This window comes from Haliaeetus leucocephalus, unplaced genomic scaffold, assembly GCF_000737465.1.
Source record: "Haliaeetus leucocephalus isolate CR32 unplaced genomic scaffold, Haliaeetus_leucocephalus-4.0 Scaffold751, whole genome shotgun sequence".
Lineage (NCBI taxonomy): Eukaryota > Metazoa > Chordata > Aves > Accipitriformes > Accipitridae > Haliaeetus > Haliaeetus leucocephalus.
This window is the reverse complement of record NW_010973187.1, coordinates 10,764,143-10,791,765: the sequence shown is the minus strand read 5'-3', so window position 1 is coordinate 10,791,765 and position 27,623 is coordinate 10,764,143. Positions and strand designations below refer to the sequence as shown.

Here is a 27,623-nt window from a genome sequence, read left to right as displayed (position 1 = left end):
ACCTTAGACTCTTCGCTCCAAAACTGTGACCTAACTGCTAGGCCAGGGGCAAATGCACGTTTGCTCATTTGGCTGCACAAGCCCTCTCCCTCTTCGTTGAGGTACCTTTTTAAGCCAATTGAATTGCACCCTGCCTCATAAAAGAAGTTCACACTGATTTCACTGAAGTCTCCTATGAACAGTTAATGATAGAAAAGGATGTCAATCAAATTAAGGAAAGTTAAGAGCTGAATTTTAGGTATGTGTCCTCATTTTACATATATGTATAAATAAAACAGTTCTAGAATTATAGAATAGTTTTGATGAAGACCACTGCTAAAGGTTCCAAATCTCATATGCTGGAGCATCTGACTAGATGTTACAGTTACTGACGTTTAAGGACTTTGTGGTCTTCATTTTAAAGCACAAGTATGTATTTATGTATTTACACCCTTGAGCTACACCATCAAAGGCATCTTTGTAAGCTACAATTTTTAGTAAAAATAAATTAAAATTGTTCTGAATGCTACTGAAATAACAAACTGGGGCAATCCATCTGGAATTCATTTTACTTCATATTACGGGCTTTGTGTCACTGCTGTCCAATTTGACATCGAAAAGCACAAAAAATAACATTGACATAAGGATATAGTTATGTTTATACGTACAGAAGCGGATTTTTTTTCTGTTATTTTCAGAGTAGTATCCTTAGAATTGGCACCCTCAACTGGCTTTCAGAAAAAAATATCTGTAGCAGGCATGTTAAAATGCAGCAGCAAAAGCCTATGAAATGAAAAAGCTGTCAGTTCAGCTACTGTTCTTAGTCAAGTACTTCCGTTGTACCCAATGGGAGGTTGGGAGGCTGGAACTGGGAGACATAGTTTCCCAGACATGCTTTGAGCAAAAAGGTAGAATATATGTCTGCTGGCTGTATCAATGCTTTTTTTCTTAGGGTCCATTAAGTCATGCCTGTTAAAGTCAGTAGGGGCTTTTTTCTTTAATATGCCTAGTCTGTCTCCATCAAAGCAGAATAAAATCTGTTTTTTCTTTTTTATTTCCTGATGCCACATTTGATACCCTTATATAATACACATTTTTTTGAAACATCTAGGAAGCTTAGCCTTCACAGTGGCTGCAGCTGTAAGATCTTTAGGTGTCTGAAAGAAAGACAGTAAAGGAGAAGGCGATTAGATCACTCTTCAGTAAGGACTGGGCAGAACTTAGAGATGATCTAAGTATAACCCAAAGCTAAATGAAAATTTGCTTTCAGTAAAGGTAGTAATATAAAAAATTGAAATAAAAATTATTAATAACAACAGATTTATACAAGGGAAGTGTCTTTATTTGATTTAGAAAAAAACCAAAAACATAAGGAGTTTGATATCCTCAAGTCAGAAAACACAATCTTCTTCAACTGAAACTATACGCTTATCCAGCTATCTAAAAGTATGGCTCCCAGTTCATTCAAGAGAGAAAATAGGTACCTTATTTAATTCCAAATATGTCTGTGTATATATATATATAGGTACATACGTATGAAGTGATTTACTCTTCACATATGCTTATGTCTTCCTACTGATTATCTGGAACCTAAAAGTTCCTTTACACTAGATGCCTACATCAAGTTTTGCTAAATTTAGGTGGAGTATCTTTTCAATTTAAAGGAAAAAAAACCCAGTCCTTAAAACATGGAATTAAATCGACAGTGAGATGACATTGAAGACAGCTTCATCAAAGAAAAATGCACTTTCTTGTACTAATTTATTGTTATTTGATATATGATTCATTTCTTCAGACAGATCAAATGTAGTAGAGCAAATGTGTCTAGACTTCAGTAAAATATTTAATATAGTGCTATAAGATGCTATTAGTCAGCTAAAGGGTTAGGGTTGGACAGGTATTAGCACACAACTTATAAAATAAATAAAGACAGTAACTGGGCTTGAAGAAGGGCTGGTTTTGGAATTCCAGAGGGGTTATTCATGGAACGCATCTTACTTAATAGACTCATTTATGGGTTTAGCATAAAAACAAGCAGTGTGCTAATGAAATTAGCAGATAATGTACAAAATAGATGACCATAAGAAAAAAGTGTTAGACTGAAATAAATTGAATGAAATTTTAGTAGTACTGAATGCTTGGTTGTGAACGTAAAGGTCTATAATGAATGACTCTTAAAAGCTGCAACCAAGATTTTTGGAACCCACAGGGAAGGAGAAAACAGAAGTCTAAGGGCTGATCTCAGAGAGATTATTAGCTAGACAATGGGATTGGCCATGAAAAGAAAAAGGGACTCCTAAAATCTATTAAGTGAAGTATTTCCAATGGAATTGGGAAATACTATTATACGCGGCATGGGTAAAACTGAATCATAGATTCTACGATTCTATGAACTGGGAAATACTATTACACAAGGCATGGGTAAGACTGCTAACAGATGCCAGCCCAGCGCTGGTGAGGATGCTGAGCACTACTTCCCGTACTAAGCCTTAAGACAAGCTTTATGATTACCTACCAGGCCCATGGGCTGGGACCTCAAATGTGAAGGTAGAAGTTTTGTGCAGCTCTCTAAAATTTCTCCAGCTTCCTACTTCTGATGCCAGAACCCACAGCAAAGCTCTGCGAAGACATGGTGTCCCTGCTGCAGCTCAGGAGCCAGAGTTACTGACTTTTACTCAGGAAAAAGTCTAAAGCAGCATGATCTGAAAGAAGTCTCAAGTTGGTGGTGCGTATGGCTCATGGAGCACAGGACAAGTGTGTGGTGCAGTGTCCTCTCCTTTCCTTCCACACAAATGATCTCCCACTCATCACAGCTCATGCCAGAGAAAAATCCTGTGTTGTGTATTAGCAAGAGAGTAGTAGGCAGCTGCAAAACTGTAAATTTAGAAATATGACCTCAGCTAAAAATCATAAGCAGTAGAATAAAATGAACTTTGGGGGACAAAGAAACTATTTTTGTACAAATGTGTCCAGGAATAAGTAAAAGAGGAAAGTGAAACAGCAAATATATTCTATTACAGAATTTCTTTCCCTAAATAGAGTTTGTTTCAGAGTTTTCCATGAGACACCAGTAGGTCTTATAAATGAACATGCCACTAAAGTGTGACCAGAATGGAATACAGCCACACTTATGCTGATAGAACATATTTCCATGCAAACAATGGTTAGGTATAAACAGCAGGCAGTCCATTTATAGGTTTATCTAGTCTGTGAGTCACTGTGCGCTAATGAGCAGCAGATGAGATAGGTCCTTTGTATTCTCTCTCTTTTTTTTTTTTGTTCTTTATGGCTTTGTATTTATGGTCTTTGGCCTCTATAGAGATTTCTTTTGTATAATTTACCTGGTTTTAAGTGTAATAAGTTTTAAGTGTCTTAACATACACTTTCCTAAATATCTACAATATCTCTTCTGCTTTATAGAATTGCATGAATGCATTCTCAAGGGGAAATGTTAGTGTAAAGTAAAGAAATATGTGTAGCAACCTTAGATCAGTATTTCTTTTTCTTTTTTTCCCTGTGTTTGCACATCAAGCAAGGTTACAAAGTTTAATACAATGAAATGTAGGTAAAGATGATAAACGGTAAACAACAAATCTCTACAGAATACTATCTTATTTACATTCTTAATACTGTATTTTTGTAGTGCATTTCATTTATATTTTTTTTCTGGGAAAATGGTGTTCAGATATATTACAGTACACGACAGAAACACCAGTTCAAGGTTTCTAGGTTATTTACACCTTTCCCTGAGAGGTATAATGATTTTTCAGCCTTCTAACAAGCTTCAGTGCTAAGGAGATGGGACTGCTGCAACATATGCAGACATTTTTATTTGTCAAATTATACTATTTTTCTAAAGTTGTAATCCAAAAAATTTGAACAGTGAAAAAAATATGAATTTTTAAATTCTGCATTTAGAAATAAAGTAAATGCTACATTAACATGTCTGATCCATAAAAATATCTGTATTTATCTTCTACAAAGAAAAAAAAAAAGAAAAAATGTTTGAAAAAAAGAAACTTGGATATGTGATTATGCCCTTGTATTTGAGCTTCTTGTAAACACAAGAGAACATGCCCAGAGGTCAGTAACAGAGTTTTACATCACAAATAATTATATTTTCAAAGGAATTTAGGTGCCTGAAAACAGATCAAAGTAATTTTCCAACCTAGCCAGATTAAAAATAATGGGACTTGGTTGCCTAATGTGCATGGGTACTTTTGAAAGCTTTAGTAAGCTTTCAATATTTAAACAATTCTGAAAAATCTTACCATGCTCTGCATTTTTCAACCAAAACTGTGTTACCTAGCATTGAATAGAAACATGATGCTTAATCAATTTAAATCACTTCATAAGCTCATTGTTTAAGGTTTTATATTGTTGTTGGTCAAATCATTTATGTTTTATGCTTTCATACTGCTAAGGAAAATTTTGTTCTAGTGGCACATTTTTCACAGCACTAGTAAACTGAGAAAAAGGCAAATATTTTCCTGAAGAGGAGTATTCAAACTTTAACTGCTGGAAGTGTGCAGTGGGAATATTTACATTTTATTAAGAGTTAAAAATATTGAAGACAATAATATCTTGGAGCTGATATTTAGCCCAGATTAATAATGTCATCTTCTTCTTACCTAAGATTAATTACTGTGCCTTTTATATGTCCTAATCTTACCTGAATGTATTTAGCCCTGATCTAGTTATTAAGGACCTAATTTAATGTAACGCTTAACAGAGAGTTGGGAAAGATTTTATGTTCTCAAGTACTATGAGTAAGTGAATATTAAGACAAATATACAATATTGTTTAAAATCATGTCCCCATCATAAGGTGGAAGCACATTAAAAGGATTACGTGCTTTTGGCAACCTACAGGACTGAATGTTTTACTTACACAACTGAATGTACTAATAGAATTAGCTATGAGCTATTAATGCTATTGACATTAGTACTTATTCATGAATAATAATAGCAATCCATTTTCATGCTTCTAGAAGTGTATTATATACCAGAAGACTCTGGGGCAACACATGTACTATGTCACCTGGTCAGTATTAGAATTACTTATAGTTCCAGAAGCATCAGATTTTTGCCAGGATCAGCAGAAAAATGGCAGTCAAGATAAGCAAATTATTTAACTTTAAACTAATCTTGCATTCTCTTTTTAGTACCAGAAAATATTTCAGAACAATTAGCTAAATGGACTTGAGGCAGTGGAAAACATATCTGTAATCCTCTTGTGGGGCTAATTAACTCCTTTGTGCTACTTTGATGTGGTTTTGTAGTTTAGATTGTTTAATTTGGATTATGCAATTCAGCATGTCTACATTACAGAGTGGAAAATGTAGCACTATGCCTGCAGCAAAAAGTGAGTGGGGATATATTGGCACAGCAAGGTTGATCCTGTAGCGCACTCATGCTTATTATTCATTTCTGGAATGAGAAAAGTTGGCTTTTGCAAACAAGATGGTGATTTATCACACAGTTGAAGTGAGAAGCCAAAGGTTAGGAGAGGCATATAAAAATGAAATTCTTTCATGCTTTAGTTAAGAGGTTGGCAGAGTTATACTGTTATGGTTTATAATATAGATTATATTAATATACACAAAAAAGGGAAAAGCTCGATATTCTAAATAATATATTCATAATCACAGCAATCATTCCTAGACTACTACTTAAGGAGACTTAGTATACAGCTCCCTCCCTACTTTGAGTAGTGTATCTGAAGCTCTACTCTAAGCACGAATCTCCACATCAGGAGTACATAGCCCTAACAGTTCTGAATGCGGGGGGCACTGATGACAGAAGTTTAAAAACATTGAAGCAAAATTCTGACTACAACCTTTAGATTCTGTTCTTGGCTCTAGAACAAGTCACAGTTGCTAAGTTACTTTAAAAAAATAACATATCTTTCATGCAACTGTCCTGTTTTCCTTAGGGACCAGAGTTTGTGCCTGTGCACAATATCATGTGCTTTATGAGCATACACCTACTGTAGAACATGTGTTTATCTGATGAGGAGACCATGCTGGGAAAAAGTGACCTATATTATTTCACTGTCTTCAACGTAATTACAATTTCCATGATTTGAAGCAATTATTTCATACATCGTCACTGTGAACTAGCCTGTTTTGTTAGATCCTAGAACCTTTCCCATGATATAGACTTCTTGGGGGCTGGACACACCCTTAGAATGAGATTTGGGTTAATTCAAAGAAAAGAAATGTCTTAATTTTCCATTCCGTAGTCGAGTGCTTCCTGGATTATACAAGATTACTATTATTGAGCTGTGTGGTCAGCGTAAGTATGTCAAAGCAGCTTCTAACTAGATTTTAATTAACAGATTACAGGTATGCTTTTCTTAAACTGTTGTTGATGGTAACTGAAGTTACCGCTGCTCATTAACATTACTGTGGTAACATTACTGGTGCTCATTATTGCCCCTTGGCTATGACGCAGCAAGTGAATGTTTCCCTACTATTTCTTCAAACTCAAAGGCAAAGAACTGGACCCTTTATTGTACACATGAGATACTTGGAACAACAGAAACCCTTCTCACTTAGCTCTCTCACCTCTGTTCTAATATATCAGTTAAATAATAATTATTCTATTCTGGAATAGAATAGACATGCAATAAAAGAAGAAATTATCCAAATTAAAACAAACGTAGCAGGGATAGATTTAGTAAAGGTTACATATAATTTTAAAAAGCAAATCCAGAGCACAAGCACTCACTGAAGCGTTGACCTGTGTTTATCCCTGGTATTTAAATTTTTGATGTTCTTCTTGGCAACTGTGAAAACTAGCACTCTTCCAAATAGTATTTGGGCATGGTTCAGGAGACAGTACAACAAGGACTATTCTACATAGGTGGGTTGGATGACGTTATGTTGCTTGGAGATGAAGACAGTGGAACAGTTTAGCTTTATGGAGGTATGCCATGTGGCCTCTGAGCCATAAAATGGTTTTATTTAGTAATACTTATGCAGCCAAGGAAACCACAGTCTTTCACACCAGCAGGGCCTATTACAGCATTAATACTTTTCAAATAGAAAAGGTGACCAAAGTTTCACAGCTGTACATATTGTCTTGTAATTGCATCTTCTACAGCTCTTTGTTATTGATGTTGTTTGTTATCTTATCTGAGTGGCTAAATGCAATTTAGAGGATGCTGACAAGTATAAAATAGAATTCATTAGTTTTCTTCCATAGCAAGACTGTTAATACTGAGTTGCTCACTGTGCTTTTTAGCACAAATGAATTTTAATTCAGTCTCTGAAAACTATCTCTTGGTTTGTTCATTTACGTTTCGTAATTGACTGGAATGCGGAATAGAGAAAACATTATTCAGAGTGACTTTCCTTCATAAATTTTTGTTAAATATCATAAATTTTTTTACATTGCAATTTATTATGCTATAGTTTCCTGCATTTATCAGCATGCAACAGAAATAACACCATTTTGAACTTTTGATCACATGAAAACATTTCTCAAGCTGACATTTTGGCTACTTCACAAAAATGCATAAAGTCCATCAACAGTGCATAAAAAAGGTATAAGTAAAGCACTTTTAATGTCATTTTGAGATGTATGATTAATGGGATATAGACTAGTTTGATTAATCTGTGTATTCACAGTATCTCATACTTGACATTTGTAGCTAGTTGCTTCTTTACGAGAATTCTTCTTATAGCATTTATATACAAAAGGGAATTAATCATCTTCCCAGTCAGTCACCTTTTTGTCACTTACCCACCAAAAAGCCTTGGATTTCCAGAGAGTGTTTCCACTAAACACTCTTGCTGCCATAATATTTGGTTTCTCCACCACACACTCAGTTTTCATCTCTCTTGGCAAAACTATTTTTCCTTCTACAGCTCCTATGGAGTGTATGTTAAGAAAGTATTTGAACAGTAAAAGCCATTGCTAGTCTATTTTCCATTTCAGATGTAAAGAAAACAGTTTGAATTTGAGTTGACACACATGCGCTAATGGTGTTCGTGCAAGGGAAAAAAATAAATAAAACCAAGCATCAGCAGTGCTGGAATCCTATAGTTGTGTTTGACAAACAATCAGTGTTCAGTGACAAAGTATATTGCTTGAGTATATGCCTGGAAGCAATAAAGGGTGAAAAGAAGTGAGTTAAACTACAATAAGTGAGAGTATCCACTTATACAGAAGCCAAACGGTCACCTTTAAACCATTATTTTACTTCTTCATTCCAATTGTGGAGTAACTCACAGAACACCACGCTCACAGAGAAGTGCAGAAGAAGCAAAAGAACCAGTAAAGGCCTGTGACCACCTTTGAAGCTCTCACCGAGGCTTCTTCAACCTTTGACTCTGCTCCTATTCCAGCATTGCAAGTTATGCTCTTTGCACGCTAACAACTATCTCTGGTGTCGGCAAACGGGGAAGAACAAAGAGAAGGTGCTGCATGGTGTGCAGTGGCCCACATTCATACAATGAAAGAAAGAGGGCTAAGATTTTTTCAAAATCTATTGCAAAACCGAACTGAGAAAATTAATATATGGTCACTAACTAGTTCAGAGGGAAAGAAGAGATCTTTACAGAAGCAGTAAGCAAATTAACTGTTAGTTTTAAGTTTAATGAGAAAAGACATTAAACAATTCTGTGTTGTGGGGGAGCAACAGAGTATTTGTAACTATGAAGTGAGCTCATTAAAAAATCTGCTACTGAATCTGTCTCTTAAAATCTGCCATCGTATCTATAAGTGAGGTTGCTTGTTAGCAATAGCAATTATTGCTCACAGCACTAATAATTGATGCTTTCCCAGTAGTCAGTGCATGTTCTTTTCAAGACATACAAAGTTTCAGTCTCAGTCATTTTCTTCTTGCCTTATTCCCCTTGCTTTTTCAAAGGCAATTTCCCTCTCCCTGCCTTGAAGCTCAGAGGCTCATATCTTTTGAACTTGTAGGTGAATAAAATACCTGGCAAGCAACCTGCCAACCATAGATCAGCTTCCAATTTCAAGGCAGACTTTTAATAAGCTGGAATACTTTTCAGAGTTTGTTAGCTCACCAGGTCTAAATGGCAGATTCCTATGTGCTGAGCACTGTGTAGACCTGTGTAATTATCTAGCACAGCAACTCTGTTGTTGCAGTATAATGCATTGATTTTCTGGGCAGTGCTGCTGGTGCCTGTTTAGCATAGTTCTGCTACTTAATATGTCTTAAATAAACATTACCAAATCTCTCTCTTTTTTTTTTTAAATGCTTTTTCCTCAAGTAAGTCAGCACAAACCTGGAGATTCTCAGCAGCTCTGAAAGTAAAACCTTCTACCCCTCCAAGTACAGACTGAAGTGCCCAAATGTGAAGATCAGTTTTAAAAAGCTGGGGTTTTTTCCTACTCTGAAGTGCAGTTCAGGTGCCACTGTCCACACCATTAGCAACTGTATCATTCCCTATGCACATATAATTAAGCAAACCCCAATAAGCTCCTATTGACAGTAACAGACAAGAGACCTTACTGAAGGTACGGCAGTGCATATTTTAATGCCATTATTGCATTTTTAATTGAAATTGGTCTCCCCTTAACATGCCACTCTTAACCTCTAGGTACAATACAGTGTAAAAGAGTTTTGAGATAGTTGCACATTAAAGGTGTGTAGTTAGGCATAAAGCCAAAGCTAAGTGCTCTTAGCTCCTGCGGAGAATAATATCCTCCAAGGAATGCAAATATTTATATTCAGAAAGTATCCTTGGTAGCAAGTGATTCAGCCTTTAACAATCTCCAATTCTTCAGAAGAAGGAAGTACATTATTTTATAATGTTAATGAATGATTAGTATTCTATGGATTTGTATGCACAACTAAATAAGCACTCTACTACCACCATCTTTCCTTGTTTAGAACATAATAAACAGCATTAAACTGATACTTAAAATTTTTTGAGCTTGACATGGATTTCCTATTAGCGAGTTTGTGCTAAAAAACATGTGATGTGCATAATCTGTTTGTCGTTCAGTATTCACCATTAAAAAGGGATAAATAAAACAAAAAAGTAAATCCCAGTTTTCACACTTGTTTCTAATAGTGGAAACAACTGAAAAATGTACTTTCTTTCAACAGTTCAAAAATTTTGTTAGATTGAGGTTTGCTGGTAATCAACAAGCTTCCAGATGTCTCCAGCCTCTAATATGTGAGTTTTTCTTCTGTCAGAGACAAACTTTGCACATAATTAGTCATGATTTTAGAAAGTCAGTTAATTATGTCAAAAGTAATTTATGAAAGGAAAAAAAGCTAATATACTGTGTAACTAAGCACTGCCTAACCTAAATAGTCATGGAGTCAGCTTAAAAATCAGAAGCACTGACATAAAAGTATTTTGAAAATAGTGAAATGAAATGAAATGGAATGAAATTATGAAATTGGAGTTTTTATTTTTCAATTTCTTTTGGCTTCACGGTCTTCATGGTTCTGTCACACGTTCAGCATCTTCACAATCACAAGAGAAACTTGCAGTTCAAATACATTAGCTTTTCACATACACTCAACACTCCAGTCGTAATGGCTTTCAGAAAAGTCATTGTTGCAACAGCCACATTAAAATGATGGAAGCTGACGATGTTGTAAAACAGGTTATAAATTGAGTATAAGCAATATATTGCACCTGTGTTGGCAATTTTAGTCCATGTGAGTACAGCAACCCATAAGACTCTCCTAACATAAAGTTCATAAAATTAGGAAGGTCTAGGTTTATGGAAAAAATAAGACAGCCTTCAGGTCATTTAACAGATTGTCACTATGCTCTGGTTACAGAAAAATGGGAGATACATCCAGTTTTTTAAAAAAGGTTAAATACATTTTTTGTTTAATTGAGGAATTTCTGCATTATAAATATTCCATTAGTCCATTAGTCTATGAAAATATAGATATCCTATATCTGGCTGGTTGTCTGAAGAACAGCTGCAAAACAACAGAAATATTCTGATTTGAAAAGAAACCAAAGTATTGACACATCAAAATGTATTATTTTTCTAATCCCTATGTATTAGAAATGTATTGAAATAACATGGAGTAAAACATTAAAGTTCTATTACAGGATGAGTCACAATGTAGTGCTATGCATTAATATAAATACTTAAGTTAATTCTGTGACTAGAAATACTTCAAACAAAAGTATTTTTGATTATTACTGCACTCCTTTGCACCTTTCTTGTACTGAATGCTGAATGCCTGGTTCCTCAAAGTATTAGGGGTATTTAACAGGAGTGAGGATAAGGAAAGGTAAAAAGCAATTCTATCATTGCAGAAAAAGTATTTCACACTGCTGATGGTGCTATCAACCAATGCTTCTATTGAACCATTATTTAAATTTGCAAGATATTGTTAACAATTAACAACACAAAGCAAAATCCCATACATCTACAACAGAAAAGCTTTCCAATTAGTAAGAAAAGACATAAAGCAGGCATTGTCTTTCTTTCAGGTCTGTATGTCATTTCTAATAAAGATTGAATAATAGAAAATCATGCTAAAACTAATCTTTTCTTTACAATAAGAAGGCTCTATAGTGCAGGAAAAATTATAAACTTTTTTGGTCTGGCTGTTTCTCAATCAAAGGGCATATCAGTTACTGTATATTACTGCAACATTCCAAGCATTAAATTAAATTATAGACAATAGAATCAAGTACAGTTTACATCTGTGGGGCATTAAAAAATGAGGCACGTTCAGCAGTTTATTTATTCCCAGTAGAAATATCCCTGCTGAAATAGTGCTCTTAAAACATTCTTTCCTACCAGACTTGGCTGTTTCAAATGCATTCCTCAGGCAATATACATATTTAGTTTTTAAATGTGACATGTAGAAATCAACCTTGATTTGCTTGGATGGCTTGACTTTCTTTAGTTGTGCTACGGTTTAGGTAACCTTATCACTCCCAAGTTCTAACCCTGCTACTGGACCTATACAAACAGCCTGAAGCATGCTTATTCAACAGGGCTACAAAAAAACACCAAAGGTCCACCTGTGTTAATACATTTTGAAGGTTTCTGCCACTGATTACACATGATTAATGTGTAAGGAGCAGCCAAATACTGTGGAGACTGAACCTGCAATCTTTAGTCTAAAGACATGGATCTATACCATCTGAATTGAAAATTACACTGTTAGTTCAATACCATTAGAGTTCTCTGCAAACATAAAAGAAAGGTCTGCAAACATTACTGGTAGGTTTGGATGCAGGTTTTTTAGTTTATCTTAAAATCGTTTGATAAATCAGAAGGATTTTGGATTTTAATAGTAGGCATCATGTCTTCTTGTTCCTAACACTGGAAAATTAAACTGTAATTTAGATCAGCAGACTGTATAAATGAATCAGAAACAGAAATGTGGTGCATCAAGGGCCAGGTTCTACACAGGTATAAATAAGTGAAACTTCATTTATGCCAGTGGAAATAGGCTAAGTGAAACGAGCTTCACCTCTACATGACTGCCCCTCAGAACCTGTTTCAGCAGTGCAAAACTACTTGCAATTTCTAATGCTATCGTTTGCACAATGTTCCTGCCATCTTCTTCGGCTGCTATGGTCTTTTGCCTGGAGACACTGAGGCTGAATGGCACATTTGAAATTGAATCCCCACCTATGTCTAATCCATCCATTTCAGGATTTGTTACACTAGGCTCTAACTGCATATATTTCTATTCCTTTTTTCCCCAAAAAGACTCATTGGATCTCAAGAAAAAGTGTCAGTACCTGCACAGAGTTTGTAGCTTGATTGAAATTTAGTGTTTATAACTGTGTGTTGAGTTCTGTGACTAAAAGCCCAAATTGGGTGGCATTGGAAGACAAATGAAAGTGATTAAGCATAAATGAATCCAAATTTCCTAACTCTTGTGTAATGAAACTTCTGCATGTTTACAGTAATATTCTGGAGACTTGCTCTACTTGTTTTTTGTTGGTTTTTTTTTTTTCATTTAAAGCTCTCTGACATAAGAATGTAAAAAAGAGGTAGAGTAAATATTTAACATGAAGGGATTCCTTGGATGTCTTTAGTACAACTTACTTGAAGCAGAGGATGGTATTTCAAGACGAATAATTTGTGTTGAAGGGCTGATGCTTATATTTTTGGCATAAATGCAAGAACAGGGGCAGGACTTAGTGGAAGCCGCAGCTGCCTTGACATTGTCAAGGCACCTATGCAAACACCATGGCTTCTAGATTTCAGAACAGACAGCATCTATATTGCTGCCTTACTATAACAACACATGTGAATCCTTATCATAGTAAACCACCAATGGATACACAGTGAAAATAAATCCTTCTAAGGGACCTGCCTTCTGATCTTTATAACCCTTCTAAAAAGAGCAAGAAAGCAAGCCGTGAAAATTCCACTGACCAGCTGAGCTATGAATTACCAAAATGCTAAATTCTGTAGGGAAGAAAAAATAATTGTTTTTAATAGCTATTTAGCATTTTTTTAAAGCTATTCAGAGAGCAGTGATGGCCATGGACAAAAGAACTGAAAACCACAGAAAAAATAGTTATTACCAAGTAGCATTAATAGCAGCACCAGGCTAGACCTGCATAGAAAATGTGTAGATATAAGTTAGCTCTGTGACAATTTTTAGACATGATCTTTATTTTCTGTAGTGTTGTCACTGAGACTAGTTTCAAAGGGGAAAAAAAAGAAAGGAGTTGCAACAGGAAAACAAAAACCCAGATGGACTGCTGCTTGCTTTTATCAAATTTACACTTGACCCATAATCTTTTGAAAATATAGATCCTCATTATAGATATCATATTTGTACCTTTATTATTCATTAGCTTTTACTAGCATAGTTTGAGATGTCAAGCAGCCTTGCTTATAAAATGAGACCTTTGTGTGAAATCACATTTTATATGTGCATATAAACATACGTGCACACCAACACACATTCTGTAGGTCACAGAATATTTTCCTCAGATGCCTGTATTCCCAAGAAGATGGATGTAAATATTCTTTTTTATCTTAGCCCATAGAAATATTTTACTTGGAAAAGTGACACATCCAGCTAATGATCTGGTAGCAATATCCTGTGCATATAGAAAACTTTGTTCTTTAGTGTAAATTTTATGGAAAATGAAGGTGGGGAAATAACCAGGAAGATAGTTAATCCTTTTCCACCTAGTGCATGGCTATTAACTAGAGTAGATTGTCAAATGCTTCCTCCTATCTTTTTTTAATTGGATCATCTAATAGCAGTTCTGGTGCCTGCCTTTGCACATTAAGCTGAAACGAATAGATCTGACTGTCACATCACTTGTATCCTTATTATTAAATGACCCAACACAATTCCTTGTCTTGTCCTTGCAGTATTTGCTGTTTTCTTTCTTTCCTGTTGTTTTTTATTTTTCTTTTTTTTTTTTCTTTCAAAAGCAAGTATATACAATTGTGCTGTGTTTTAACAACTTTATTTTCCATTGCTTCCAACAGTAGAAAATTGGGAGATAATGTTTTAGACTTAGCTTACACTCAACTTGAACAAGTGTATGAGATTACAAAAGATGCAATGAAGCCCATTTTCATTTAGTTTTCTTGTGATACAAATATAACACACATTATGGCCCACGTGGTCTTGTAGTGCCAGCCTTCCACTGGTACATAAGAGTTGTTTACGCAGCTCTTAGACTGAGAAATATATCCCTCTGCAAGAGAGCCTGTTGAAATCAGAAACTGTTTATATGGATGATACTTATTTATGTGAATAAAGCTGGCATAAATAAACTAGATATATTTCATTTACATCTACACAAATCAGCATTTTCTAATGCTTTTCCTGCTTTTTGTTTTTCTCTATAAAGCAAGCTGCCTCACTACCTTCAGACCAGACACTGTTTTATAATAGCCTACAAGGGCCAGAATAGAATAAAATATTCCCAGTTCTTTAATTCTTAAAGAGAGAAAATTCCCTTGAACTTCACTTAAGCTTATATAGTAAGTGGCAGAATGACTTAAGTGTAACATTTTCCTCTAAAGTATTAATAGAATAAAATATAAACAATTAAATAGCTTTCAGTTAAATAATATATGTTTAGGACCTATTCATTCCTAAGTGTACTTACTTCTGACAGTTTGATAAATATATTATCTTGTGACAAGCTATTTCATATAGTTCATTATGTTCTTTTTACGTATTTTCCATAGTATCAGGAATGGAGAAGTGTATCCAGATGGATAAATACTGGTGCAATATGCAGCATGTATTATAAAATTAACATGTCCTCAGGTAGTCCCATACTCATAAATAATGTGCAGAATATAAATTTCTGTTTCTATTGTATTCTAAAAAAAATCTGCTGCCAGATTCACTAATATGGTACTTGGGATATATAGTTCTAATATAATATTTTCAAATTTTTCATATATATATTGAAGATAATTTTGGAAGCAATGTTCATATCTCAAAAGTCAATATTTAAAAATAGTTTTGTAATCCTGTAAAAGGTTTCTGATTGTTGTCTTCTACTTGTCTTTTTTCTCTACATCTTTCCAACTCTGCATACTACTATGAAAAATCCTTAGCAGTTAAAGTAATGAAATACTCTTTTTTCAAAAGCTCTTTTTGTTTTAGAGGTAGCTAAATTTTATTAAAGACTAAAACTTTTTATAGAAGGAATAACAATAGGTGTTTTAAAAGTATGCAGAAGTTCTTTGCTGGCTATATCAATCCTGGTTTTGGTTTTGGGCTTTTTTTCCTTTATGAAACATGAACTCATGGAAATTGAATGTTTTCATTGATTAATATTTTGGCAAAAAAAAAGGATATTTACATGTTTTAAATTAAGACTTCTATTTTGTTCAAAGAACATTTCATTTTGAAATGTTAGTTGACTTACAATAAAACAATGACTCTGCTTTAATCAAAATAAAATATGTAAAATTATTAAAATAGTTCCATGGGGACAATGTGAAAATAACAGGCTTTTTCAATGTTTGGAAATGTCCTGTATTCGAAGATTTTATTCCAGTTTGGGATGGAAACATTTTTAAAAGTCTTTAAAAATTCTTTCAGTGCCAGAAAAATATTCTCTCCTAGTTCTAATACCTCATGTGTGTTCTGCTCCCTTTTTTCTGAGGGCAAATTCTCATCGCAGCATAGTAGCCTTGTGAGTCACCCCTTGTACTGGTGTTCAAAATACGAAGGGTCTGACAGTTACATACAGACTTACTGAATGATCGTTGCAAATCAAGTAGAGGTAAATCCAAACCCTGGTGAATTTTGTGAAAACTGAAATTATTATTTTCGCATTTTCCCCATCCTCATAATGGAAATTCTTTCCTTTGCTTTCTTTTTTGGCTGTGCTTTCCAGCTAGATTGCAAATTCCTAGAGAAAAGGATACTCCAGGGCTGTATATTTTTGCAGTGCCGAACAGTACATAATAAAGTAACCATGTGGTGTCCCTCAAGGGTCCATATGGGGAAAAATACTATTTAATATCTTCAACAACATAGACGGTAGGATTGAGTGCACCTTCAGCAAGTTTGTGGATGACACCAAGTTGAGTGGTACAGTTGATACACATGAGGGAAGGGATGCCATCTAGAGGGACCCTGACAGGAGAAGCAGGCCCATGCAAATTTCATGGAGTTAAACAAGTCCAAATACAAGGTCCTGCACATGGGTCAGGGCAATCCCCAGTATCAGTACAGACTGGGGGATGAATGGATTGAGAGCAGCTCTGCAGAGAAGGACTTGGGGATATTAGTGGATGAAAAATTAGATATGAGCTGGCAATATGCACTTGCAGCCCAGAAAGCCAACCATATCCTGGGCTGGATCACAAGAAATGTGACCAGCAGGTCAAGGGATGTAATTCTGCCCCTCTACTCCGCTCTGGTGAGACCCCACCTGGAGTCCTGCGCCCAGCTCTGGGGTCCCCAACACAAGAAAGACATGGACCTGCTCAAGCGGGTCCAAAGAAGAGCCACAAAAATGGGCTGGAAAACCTCTCCTGTGAGGACAGGCTGAGAGAGCTGGGGTTATTCAGCTTGGAGAAGAGAAAGCTCTGGGGGTACCCTATGGCAGCCTTCTAGTACTTAAGGGGGGCTTATAAGGAAGACGGAGAGACTTTTTATCAGGGCCTGTATTGATATGACAAGGAGCAATTATTTTAAACTGAAAGAGGGTATATTTAGATTAGATATAAAGAAGAAATTTTTTACGATGAGGGTGGTGAGACACCAGAGAAGTTGTAGCTGCCCCACCACTGGCAGTGTTCAAGGCCAGGTTGGATGGGGCTTTGAGCAGCCTGGTCTAGTGGAAGATGTCCCTGCCCATGGCAGGGGGGTTGGAACTAGATGATCTTTAAGGTCCCTTCCAACCCAAACCTCTCTATGATTCTATGATCTAATCCCTAAATCACTATGGGCTTTTGCACAGCATTCTAGTATACAGAAATGAATCCACTGTATCAACCCCTCATTTCAATAGTATCTCTATAATTCTAAACCTCAATAGCCCTTGTGAGAAATAAAGGCTATTAATGAAATTATCTCATGTTCTACCTATTGTAGTCAGTTATGAGAAGAAAAGACAGCGTGACCCCAAAACATCTGAAGTTAAGCACCAATGATAAACCAAGCATCAAGATAAAGGTGAATTTCTAAATATACAGTGAAGAAAGAACTAATGGAGGAACACCCCACAAGTGTATGGTGTTTATACATACTATGCAAAATGAATCAGGACAGAGTCATACTGAGACAATGTTCCATTTTGTAGGGGGAAGGATTATTGGGTTTTTTTTATGGTTACCATCAGGTCAAATGAGGATATAGAGATGTTACTTGTAATTTGGGGAGACTGTTTCTCCCCTCTACATGTAGATTTCTCTGCAGTCTGACAGGGCTTTTATTACCACTGGGTATTTTTCTAAAAGCATCTGAAGGGTTTAAGAGCACAAATTACATCTGAAATTCTGTAGGGTCTATTGTCTGATTCTGTTAGATGCTCAAATTTACCATGAGAAAAGATAATCCTAATGTCAAATATACAATAAACTTCTAAACAAGCACTAGGTTTTCCATCGTCTTGCAAAATCTGCCAGAAAAGAAAAAAAAAGAAAAGGAGGGGGAGGATGGGTGCACATATCTGTGAAGGTTTAAGGATGATATGTAATGGTTCATGATACAATTCATAAGTTATGTGAACATTAATAGCTGCCTAATACTGACTTCTCCAGTTACACTGCTTAAGATCAACTCTGTTGAGTTCCACTGGCTCAAAGTCAAATGGCACAAGATGTCTCTGGTTTTAACTGCTAATATTTGCAAAGCATTATTGACTTTGAAAGGTTTCAAATACGTCCCAAGTTATTCAAATAAAGCTTTTCTCTGTCTCTTTCTTCCAAGGCATTTAACGTAACCAGCATTTTACAGATAATTAGGCATACTGGGGGAGAAACAGTAGAGGCAACAAAGATCCTTAAAGACAGTTATTTCTACGTGTTGCCCTTCATTGTATTTCCTAAAATGGCAAACATTGACAAAGTACAACTTTATCTTATGTATAGAATGCATTTTGGGGTGGAATTCATCTACATTTAACTATGTATCTAAAACGTAGTAGACTTAAAATTTGGAGTACTGAAAAGACTACTTTTAGAATATATGTGCTTAGATTCTTTTATAAAGAATTTTTAAAATGCCATTTGGGAATGCCTCTTTCTCTTGTTCTGATAAAAAAGACAGCTGGATAAATATCTTAAACTAGACACCTGACTTTGAACAAAACGAAAGCTGAATATGACATATCCCACCTATAGTATAAGCACTTGTATTCTGTCATAAAAATCTGTCTCACAATAAAAAAGATAACATAATTAAAATAAAGCCAACAAACAGACCTTTGATTTATTCAGTTTTCATTAATATTTAAAAGTGTTTGGGACATATCAAGAAAAGCAGGATCGAATCATGGATACATTAGTGCTAGATAACTCAAATTAGGTAGGTCTTCTGTAGACACAGATGTTTAGCAGCTAAATAGTTGTGTCTTTTCTGTGAATTAAATCTTTCCAGAGAAGCTATTCTGTTCAATTAAAGAGAACCCACTTTGGGGTAACAATGTACTAATTTCTACATAAATCCATTCACTGCCGTTTAGAGTTGCTGTGCTCAGTAAAACTTGCGTTTATATTGGTGTGTGAGGTGTAATAAATCTTTCTAAACTCACCTATGGAATATTATCTCAAACTCTGCATCTGCTGTAATTGATTTGGCAGAAAAAAAGTACCTTGAAACTTTCCTTTCATCTTTTTAGTTATTTCCACCTCAATTTTCCCTCTGCCTTTTGATTTTCTTACAATGCCTCCTTTCTCCTCCATTCTGTTTTTTATCATGTTGATGATTCCAGATAGCCTTAAGTATACTGTCAATCACATGCCATCCTGCCCAAGAGCATATGCCCCTGAAAATCACATGGGATAGCTCATTTTTATCCATCTTTTTCAAAGGAAATTCAATTTAACAGTCATTTTGAATAGCATAAAACCCTGACTTTTGGCATCTTCATTTTAAATGAAAGCACCAGATTCTCTTTCTGTCAAAACACTGGATTGCTCCGTAGGAAGAATTCTACCCTTCCCAGATTGGTGTGGTAATAAGCATGTAGTAAGTGGTACACCTTAATAAATCAAGTCCTCAAGAGACTGGACTGTCTGTGTTTCATCAGAAGAGGGCTGTGGTTATTTGAACCATATGTATCCTGTAAAACTCAAGAGTTTTATAAATCGATTCTTTCACTTGTTAACACTATTAAGATATTAAAAATAATGCAAAACATCTTCTGTGAGTATAATTTAAAGGGGACATTTCTTTGTATGCTTACTTCCTTAGAAACACATTGGATGAAGTAGATCATGTTCTCAAAGACTGTTTCATGGATGCTTGTGTCACCCTTAGACTGGAACAGTTTCATATCAAAAATTTCCAATTTATATTTCTGCTGGAATGTTTTTATAGATAAACACATTTCTGAAGCTTTCTATCGTGCGTTCCACATTTAGAAAAAAAAATTCTAACTTTAATAAATATTTTTATTATCCACAACTTTGTCACTTATTATCACCTACTCAAAATGCTTTATTAAAGAGATAAGGATCATTAGGGTTTGAAGTCACTAGAGAGTTGTAGGCAGCCACATTATACTGGTTTAATATTGCTCACATGAATAAACAGCTACACTACCTTGGACCGAGACCTGGGGACTTGTAATAGCAATGGTATTATGTCATTTTTCATAAGCAATGAATATGATTTAATATTTTCTATCAATCACAACCACAATTTTGAACTGCATTGTCAGAGAACACTTTGGGGATGTGTGTACCTTTTCTAAGAAAAATCACACTGGAAAGCTAAACAAATTTTATTTTAATAATAGAGTCTCTGGTATAAGGAGTATGTCAACTTGACCATAGCAAATTTGTTTGAATGCATGCCAAAATTTGCTGTTTAACACCAAAATGAATAATAATAAAAAAAAGGTCCATCACTCAGCAAGCAATATCCAGTTAACTGGAAATAGATATGGAATCAATATAATACGCTTAATTTAAAATATTTCAAAATAAATGTTGACTGAACTATTATTATTTTTAAATATTAAATATTATCATTAAAAGCATGTTGTGAATGTGTGGAAGAAATCATCCTTCAAATAAGGCTTAACATTGGAATTATGAATATTTCCTCTCATTCTGAGTTGATTCCCTGTCTGTTGTTTCTCAGGTTCAGATAAAATACAGGAAGATAACTATTATTCATACACTGTTTCACATATATTTAATCTATATTGGTGTGATTACCTAGCTGAAAGTTAATGAACTTAACTGGGAAAAATGGCAGATGAGCTCTGGATTAGGCCTTATATCAGAAGTCATAGTAGCTTACTACTGCTGTAATGAAAATCAACGATAAGGTCCAGAAATTGGTAGGTTCACATACATTACTGTCAGAAAACAAATAGCACTTCAACATACACTACTATTAAGTAGGTACTGTGAATGTTTTCAGCTGATTTACAGAGAAGTTTTCTTCTAAGACAGTCTGTAAATTGGCCATCATTACTAGGTAGGTTTCATTAAATACCAAGAATACCAAGATTTTATTATACTGCATTAAATTTCTTTTTAAGAATTAGTAACATTAAATTGAATATCAGATAATTTTTATTGGACTGGCATGTACTTCTAGAAATGCATCTTAAAAGTGCAGTAAACTCAGTTTGTATGAAGATTATGTGTGATTATTTTTAATTTGATGTACACTGTGAAGTTTCCAGCAAGAACTAGAAACATGATGAAATACTGTGTAAGCATACACCTTGGTTTTTTAGTAGTATGTAGCATGTCAATACTATAAGCCCTGGTAGATTTGTAATGGTTATATTTCTGTTGTTTAGTAACTAAAACCAGATCAATTATAGTAGGACTAACTGAGTATGTTATTTTGCCAGCAGGGAAGAAAAATTAAATATTTGCTAGATGTAACAAAGTGTAAATATATATGTCACAGTATATATGTGACATATAATAATGTGAAATGGAAATATCAAGGATTACGACATGAGCTAACATGATTAGCTGTGTTAAAGACTTTCAAGTTCCACTGAAATTTTTCTTCCATAAGCTGAGTAGAATTAGAAGAAACAAAAATATACCCTATGATTTATTACATGTTCCAGTTATAGGTTTTTCCAATATTCTTAGAAAAAAAGAGAGAAGAGTGTTTTGTATTGCATACAGATTGAAATTATTCTTGTCTCCCCAAACCATACCTTTTAATTTCAGAAACTTTTGCCTCTGTAATTCAAACAAACTCACAGGGAAAGTTCTTTGTTTGAGGTTTTCACTATAATTTAAACTTCATCACTAGATCCACACATTTGGAGGAAGAGCACCAAACAAAATTATTCATGGACTTTGCTGCACCAGCTCACTTCATGAAGCCAATTACATTCTCCAAATATAGCTAGATAGCCAAACTCACCTGCTGTTAAGAGCAGAGGTTGAATCATGTGAAAGTAGTTATGGACTAATGGGTTTTTGCTTGTCATTACTAGATTTTGCTTTCTGTCTCCTACCCTGCCAAGTTTCTGAGGCATCTGCCTGGCAGCCACACAGATAAAACCTCAAGCAGTGAAAGTTCATGCTTCAGTCTCCCTTACAGCCTTTTATCTCCTACTGATTCATGTTCCCCAAATATGATACTCAAATATCTTAAGAACTGTCTTTTAAAAGTACAGTGGTAACTTTCAGCATTATTACTTCCAATATTTTTCAGTTAGTTTCCTGTTTGCAATTAATTCTGCCTTTAAAGTTCTTGGCTCAGATTTGCTAGCAAGCCTTATGTAGCAGCATTGACTTCAGCAAACTCTGGCCAATTTACACTGTCCCCTTTTCTATTGCTCAACTGGTTCAGTTGCTTGCTGGTTCACCTGAGTTAGCATATCCTTTCACTAACTGGCAATCCCCGTCATGACCTTAGAATTATTTTTGCAGCAATATAGATGACTGATGTCTGTGAGCACAGGAAAGTAAAAATTGTTAATGCACTATCTCATGTTCAGCAGCATAGGTTTTTGGGGTGAGCTTTTATCTCTATTTTTTTTTTACCCAGGGAAGAAAACTTCTGCCTCCTGTTACCAATTTTACATGGAACATTGCCAGTTAGAGGTCTTAACCTTGTCAGAAAGATCCAACTACTTGTAAGATTATATTTTGTCCTTGTGATGGATGACTCTTTAGAGTACCCTTGAATAGTAATATGCTTTAAAGTACTGGTGGCTTAAAACTGAAGGACACTTGCATTGCCCGATCTTACTCTTAACCTGTAGTTCATAAACTGTGTCACAGATATTTCAGGTTTTCCCCAATGTCTCCTTTTTGGTTTTCCTCCTTTTTCTTTCTGTCCCTTTCTTGTCACATGTAAGCAGATTTTGTTATCACTTGTCAGCTACATAGCAAAAAGCTGAATTAACTAAAATTACACAAGGCTCACCAAATTCTTATAAAACTTGTTCCACGGTAATATATATATTCCAGGACTATGCTGATAATTGGAAACATAAAATGTCATTCAGGTGTTCACATTACCTAGACTTTATATCTGTGGCCTTTTACATTATTGATGGGGACAGAAGGCAACCCCAGTCGTTACCTCTTCCTGTAAAGCAGCACTGAGACGTCCACCTCATGTACTCAACATGTTCAAAGTGCCAGACTCATTTGTCAGTGCCCTGCATCTGGAAAACATCTTTGCCGGAAGAATGTTCTGCAGCATAAAGTAATGTGGGAGGTGAGACTATATTTCTGTAGATTTTAAAAGGGGAACCAAAGATTTTTATGAGGGCAAAAAAGGGCAAAAGCAATAGACTTGTGCAGTTGTGATGATGTAATGCTATGAAAAACAGAGCAGAGCAACAGCAGCTTTGTCACTCCCTGAAAAAAAAAAATAATATCTGTAGTGATATTTGCCTATATTCAAGGTTCAAAGATATATCTTACTTCATGCTTAATTTCTAAGAACCTGTTATAAATGAAATCTCACTATACTCTGGCTGCTGTGGAGCAGCAGTGAGGTTTTTGCTCTTCATGTCCCAAGCATATTTTAGTTATCAAGCATTTATATTTAAAAAATATCAACATAACATAATAAAAGGGTGACTTCATTTTTTTTTTGTAATAGAAGAAATGGCTGTTTTAACACAATCTTAGAAGTTAGAAGGAATTACATTCTGGTCATTAAAACATTCAAGAAATTGGCTATTATGAATATAAATAACATTGCTTGACAAATGGCTAACAGAATCCATCTTGTCAAAGAGGATATAATATGAATATGTTCACCAAAGTAGATGTGCTATAAGCAAGATCAGTCTGAATATTTGCCAGCAAGCTCTGGCAGACAGATAACAAAACTTCAGGTTTGTTCTCAGCATTTAAAACAGCAGGAAATAAGATTTGTTCTCTTATGAAATGTAATCTAGCAGCCCAGACTTGCTTTAAGGCTTTCACAGGTAAGTGAAGTGCCATATAGGAATATGTAAATATTGAAGCAGTCCTTCCTTTGTTGAGTAAAATATTGTTTGTACTGTAATGGTGTGGTTTTAGTTATGCTGTTTTAGATTAAAATAGCAAAACTTTGTAGTACAAAAGCTGAATAACATTTTCTCAAATTTGGGGATCAGTACACTGAAGCAATGTGAAGCTTGGTTTTTACCAAAAGATAGGAGTAGGAATGATCTTTTCTCTTTTGTCCTGTGTGTTGAGCGCTAACAGCATATTCTCCCTGAACAATTAATCCTCTTTTACTCTTGCTTTCTATTTCTTTACACAAGATCTTTATAGAGGAAAGGCTTTTTGTCACAAAACTCTATAGAAACTCAATAAAAAAATGGATTTTACTCAGCTGAAATCTTTAGCCATTCCCATGTGAGAAAGGAGCTGAGGGTTTCTAGTCCATGTGCTAGAACAGTTTATACACACTATCCACTAACTGTTTAATATAAAATGCATAGACTATTTTGAGCACTAGAGCCAGAATGTCTTTCCCAGAAAAGCAATTTAACTACTAAATTAGAGTCATGCTACTGCTTGTTCACTCTTCCTGAAGCTTGAATATTTTGTTGCATGGCTTCAACAGGAAATGGAGAAAGCATCCATCCTTCCCTACCAATCCAGTAGGTAATAGCTTGTGATTAGATCTCTTTATGAAGAGAGAACGATCTGGGTTTCAATCCATTTAGAAAAGGAAATTGAAATCATGTCTGCTATTTCTCAGGTGACTGATTTAGCCACCAGAATATTTTAAAAACGTTAGGCAGCACTATATTTTCTCTGGCCAGGTTCTCAAGGAAAATCTCAGTTGCACATGATCTTGTAAGTGCTAGATGTGCTCAGCAGAAATGTAGCTATTAAATCCTAGTATTAGGTAGAAGAACAACCTCTTTTTGGGTTATGCTCAAGTTTAGGTGTGATCTAGAAGCTTAATTTTTCAAATTAAGGGTGTAGGCATGAGCAGGAGCACAACTCTTGACACCTTGAGGAGTCTATAGTCACAAGATGACCCTTGCAAACCTTCACTCCCAATTGTGCCATGATTTCAACGACTACGGGTATCTCAACACTGCAAAGCGCAACAATCCATGAACTAACGATTCACTAAATGAGTGGAAGGCTGTGCAACCTGTGCATCAAGCCAGATCATGGTGAGATTCACTTGCCTAGAAATGACAGACATCTAGTGCCATTTTAGACTCCTGGATATCCCACCCACTCTCCTGACATTCAGAAGGTGTTGTATCCTGTTTGTCTACACTGTCCTAATATCTCAGATATCCTACAATGTCCAGAATTGCTAGTACCTTTCAAAGGAACTACATAATACTATTACATTTGTGTTTCAGTAATAAAATCGCTCCCCAGGTCCCACTGCTTGGTGTTTTCCAGCCCTTCCAGATGTCAGGTTTACTTCTGTGCTTGTGTCTACACCCATGGCAAAACCATGCCTGTATAGCTTTGCTGGAGGTAGTCCTAGAAATATCTCTTTTTACAGATTTGATCTTGAAAGGTGTTTAATATTCTCAGCTTTCATTTCAGACAGAGTTGCAGGTGTATTTGGCAAGACTGAGTCTTATATGAGTAGTTACCAGTGTACATGATCAGGTAGAGGACTCTTGATCGTGCCTTGCGATCTCATTGAGAACATGTGAGTGATATCTCTGATCTGTGTAAAGAAATACTGTCTCATTTATGAAAAACTTGCCTTCAGGACAACATGGAAATAAGTCTGGGGAAGCTACCACAGTATCCTTTTGTGGCTCATATATATCTAGAATTTAAAATGCAATTCTTTTAACTCCAAGACTGACTCAAAAATAAAATATATTGGATGTTTTATATTCTTGCAAATAAAAAGTGGCTTTATTTAGAACTAAAAGAATATTTCCTTCCATTTCTAGTCTTATCACAAACAAGCAATGTTCTGAAACAGCAATCTGATGGATTTGCTTGTCAAGAGAAGCTTGCTTTGAAAGTGCCATTTCCACATTGCTTTGTGGTTCTGTGCTGAGTGTGTCACTGTCAAAGAATGTATCTTGTTCACTGGCCGGTACTCAAAGCTTAGACAAAAAAGACTTGTTCTGCTCATCGTGATGCTCCTCTCTGTGACTTAGTTTTCCCATTTGTTAAATGAGGCCTATCACACCCAGGTACAAAGTGTTTTGACCTCTACTGTTAAAAAATGTTATGGAAAGCCTAGATTTTAACATTATTCTCCACAGCTATTTAGTCAATAGATTCTTTTAAATCTATCTGAAGATAGCTCAGGAAAGAAAAGAGTTGTGAGGCTGAATTTCTAGTATGACTCCTTTGATAGAAATTTTATCATCTAGGGAAACAGCTTTCAGAAACTAGTAGATTTCAGCTTTTGTTGACTTGAATCAAACCTAGTCAACAAATGGAACAAAACACATTTATCCTATTATTGAATTCCCTTATCATCATGCATGTAATATAAATAATAATTTAAAAGAAAAAGAAATTGTGGCAATTTGTTGGATTAAATTAATATCCTCATTGAATGCTAAATTTCTTGCCTTGACTCAAAAGATTTGTTCGTTTTCCTATACTTTAGGATATAAGTAAGGTATCTCATGAGGAAAATTGGTCATGCTAAATCTTTTTGTGGGTAAAGTAAATTTGAATTCAAATGTAGAATTCAACTCTCATTGGTTTGGAACATCCTTTTCTCAGGAAAAAAAGGACAAATTTTTAACAATGATTATGCATTTTGGTGGTTTAATATTTGGGTACCTTATGAGGCTGCATTCTCAAAAATCACAGCGTATGTGGATGGCATGTATGGCATCCCAAGTGGATGCCATAGTGATAGACCTGTGCGAGGATTTTCTCTGACATGTAGGACCAGTCAGTCCTCTTGCAGAAGATCAACCGTGTCCTCTATGTGGCTGACAAGGTGCTGCATGGACAAATGAACATAAACGCTGGTGTGGCACACAAGCTGGAGCCTCTACCCCAAACTGGGTGAGGGCCCATTCGTTGTCTTCACTAGCTCTGGGACAATTCCACTTCTCCCAACGTCAGCTGCTGGGCCACATCCAAACAATTGGAAAAGTTATGCTTAGGGATAGCTCTGAGGATTAGCTGAAAGGAATTTAGTTGCTTTTACCAAGAGTGATTTTTGTTTCTTCAAAATAAAACAATTCATCACAATCTAGCCATAGGAACATAGTGCCTTTCCCCCAGTCCCAGCTCTGCTATTTTGGAGACAGTCTTAAGGTACTCTTTGTAATGACTTCTTGTGATGCTTCCTGACAGCAAAATGATTTTCAGCCTCTCTGGCTGCTGCAAGCTGGGCTGTGCTCTTCACCATCTGCTCGAGAGTGCAGAAAGACCCCTGTGCTTGCCTCTTTCTTCCTTCCTGAGACCTGATTCCAAGTTTCTGCAACATTACCCAGGATGAATTTCCCTTTCTCTGTGGAAGTGACTTTAGCCTGGATCATGTGCAGCTAAACCCCAGCTCCCCTTATCTGATCAGTGCATTTCTTGACAAAATCTGTAATTGCTTGGAAAATTATGAATATGCATTTCACAGATTTCATATTGTTCTCACTGAAT

The 27,623-nt window shown here is 35.5% G+C and overlaps 1 protein-coding gene across 1 annotated transcript in view; it reads left to right on the top strand.

Moving 5' to 3' along the window:
• The window catches only part of SEMA3E (sema domain, immunoglobulin domain (Ig), short basic domain, secreted, (semaphorin) 3E), a 145,878-nt gene that overhangs the window by 47,362 nt on the left and 70,893 nt on the right, over positions 1-27,623 (top strand). The window lies entirely within an intron of this gene.